This window comes from Propithecus coquereli, unplaced genomic scaffold (assembly GCF_000956105.1).
Source record: "Propithecus coquereli isolate 6110/MARCELLA unplaced genomic scaffold, Pcoq_1.0 Scaffold358, whole genome shotgun sequence".
Classification (NCBI taxonomy): domain Eukaryota; kingdom Metazoa; phylum Chordata; class Mammalia; order Primates; family Indriidae; genus Propithecus; species Propithecus coquereli.
The window spans coordinates 2336839-2339544 of record NW_012149263.1 but is presented as its reverse complement, the minus strand read 5'-3'; the positions used below and the strand labels follow the sequence as shown (position 1 = coordinate 2339544).

Here is a 2706-nt window from a genome sequence, read left to right as displayed (position 1 = left end):
CCAAGTGCCCATGAATTCATGAGTGGATTAACAAAATGTGGTATATGTATACTGTGGAGGAATACTACTCAGCCATGAATAAGGCTGAATTAAGGCCTTTTGCAACAATCTGGATGGAACTGGAGACAGTATGCTAAGTGAAGTATCTAAAGAATGGAAAAACAAACACCACATATAGTCACTATTGAAATTGGAACTAACTGATGAGCACACATATGCACAGAGGGAAGTAAAATCCAGTGGAAATCAAGCAGGGGAGAAGGGGTAGCAGGGGATGTGTGAAAACCTAAATAATGGGTACGGTGAACACTATCTGAGCCATGGGCACACTTACAACCCTGACTCAAGCATTACAAAAGCCATGCATGTAACCAAAAACATTTGTACCCCCTGTAATATTTTGAAAGAAAAAAAAGAAAAATCCAAAAGAGTGCATTTTACTTTATCAAAATTATACCTTAGTAAGGTTGATTTTTTAAAAACACGCACACAAATATTCACAAACCATAAAAGGAGCTCTTCCAAGGTGTACAATTCAGTCGTTTTTTAGTATATTCACAAGTATGCAAACATCACCATTATCTAATTCAAGAGCATTTTCATCACTCCCAAAAGGAACCCTATACCTATTTGCAACCACTCACGATTCTCCCAATCCTGCCAGTCTTAAACAACTCTAATTTACTCCGTGTCTGCAGATTTGCCTATCCTAAATATTTCATAAAAATAGAATCACACAGTATGTGGCTCATCCACAGACAACGCAAAAACGGCGATTTAGTCAGTCTGCCGTCAGCATTCTCAGCGTGGGTTACAACCCCTAGAAGAATTCAGGGCCTGGGTGCGCTCTTCACTGTGGGTAAACTAAGCACAGGAAGTAATTTAATTCAACTTTTTTCCACTTGTCCAAGCGCCTCACACTTTCTGGACTACTTTCTAAACTACATTTCCCAGAAATTCTTGAGACTTCGGACAACTAATGGCGAGAACCTGGTGACGTCTTCCTGTTTCTCAGGGAACACACGGCAGCCTGCGGTTGGCCGGTACCATGGAGGAAGCTTGTCTACAGGGTGTGGGGCCAGCGTCGCGTGGGAGTTTCACTCCGAGCCTGCGTATGGCTCTCGGAGACTCAGGGCAGCGGTTCGGAGTGGGGCTCAGGTCGTCGACCTGGCCCGAGCAGTGCCCGTGCGGGAATCTGGAGGATCCGGGCGCCATCTTCCCTGTGCGGTCCTACTCCGGACTACATTTCCCAGAGCCCCCCGCGGGAATAGGGCAGCCCCTTCATTTGCCTGCGGGACCCTTGGCCTCCGGGGAAGGGGAAGTGCTCGGTGAGCGGCCTAGGTCTTGGGGGCTCGACTAGGCTCCTCAGGTGCGTCCCTGGGGGCTCAGAAGGGACCTTGCAGGCAGGTCCGGAGTGTCGGGCAAGTGTGACTTGGCTGGGCTGGGGGCAGGGGGGCGCCGAGGTGTTGGCTTTCGCGTGTGATTGTGACCTTATGTGACTGCGGCGCTGTGTGTGCAGGTATGGTTGTATATTCTTGTTGTAGTTGTGTGATTGTAGTAACGTGAGGCAGTGTTTGTAGAAGTGACCGTGTCCCCATGGTGGAACTGTGATTGTGTGTGACTGTATAACTCTGTGTGACATTTTGTGTGCGGGGGCCGGGGGCGAGTACTGAGCGTCTGATTATGCGGCTTTGTGTGTTACTCTGAGTTTTGCGTGTGTAATTGTGTTTGTATGAATGTGAGCAGTACTAAGTGTACGGGATGCCTGTGACTATTTAAGGATGTAGCGACTAACTTTTTGTGGCACTGTGTGCAGTTGGAAAGTGCGTGTAATTGTGCCAGAGTGACGTATGTGTGTCCTAGTGGCGGTTGTGTTGAGTGTGTGATTGGGTGTAGTGCTCGATAGGAGGGCTGGGGGGACTGTAACCGTGTGTGTCTCTGTAGTGAGTGTGGCATTGTGACTATCTGTAGCACTGTATGATTTTGTTTGCTGCTGTGTTTGAGGGATCTCTAAACGTGTGGGTGTGACTCTCTATCCCCAGGGTGGCTGTGGGGCTATGACTGTGTGACATGCAGTGCTATTGTTTGGGTGAGGTGTGTGTGGGTCCCCATGGTGGGTGGGTGACTGCAGCAGTGGGTGTGGAGTGCCTGTAACTGCCCTCGTGACTCCAGCTCTCTGTCTCAAGAGACTCCTGTAAAGTCAGGACAGATTCTGGTATGGACAGCAGAGACTTCAGCCCTCTAACACCAGGAATGCTCAGGGTAGCCTGGACTCCTTTGACCTCCCTCTATCCCTCCTTCTCTCCGTGGGTGGAAGATGTAGATCCAGAGGGAACTCTGATCCCGTCGGTCTGGAGCACAGGAAAGGCCTGGAGTCTTCATGATTCCTTTCTTCTTCTTCAGCTGTGCTCTTCTCCCAGAGGTACCCCGAAGAAGAAAGAGGAATGGCTGTTGACCAAGCCAAATATAAGGTGCACTGGGGTTTCCTTTTTGCTTTTCTTCTCCAGATGATCTTGCTTAACATAGAGACAACAAGTAATCTGGTCCTTACTAATTTCTATTCAAGAAAATGATAGAAAGCCCCGGGATGGACACACTGGTTCCAGTAGGCTCCCTGACTTCCTTCTACTTAATGTTCACACATTAATTTAGAAAATAGATCAGTTTCCCCAGTGTACTAAGTAACTTGCTTCTTTTTAAACACAC

The 2706-nt window shown here is 48.1% G+C and overlaps 1 protein-coding gene across 2 annotated transcripts in view; it reads right to left on the bottom strand.

Annotated features, from left to right (window-relative positions):
- LOC105816246 (zinc finger protein 585A-like) overlaps positions 1–2706 on the bottom strand; it is a 27603-nt gene that overhangs the window by 21822 nt on the left and 3075 nt on the right. The gene's annotated exons all lie outside the window — the stretch shown is intronic.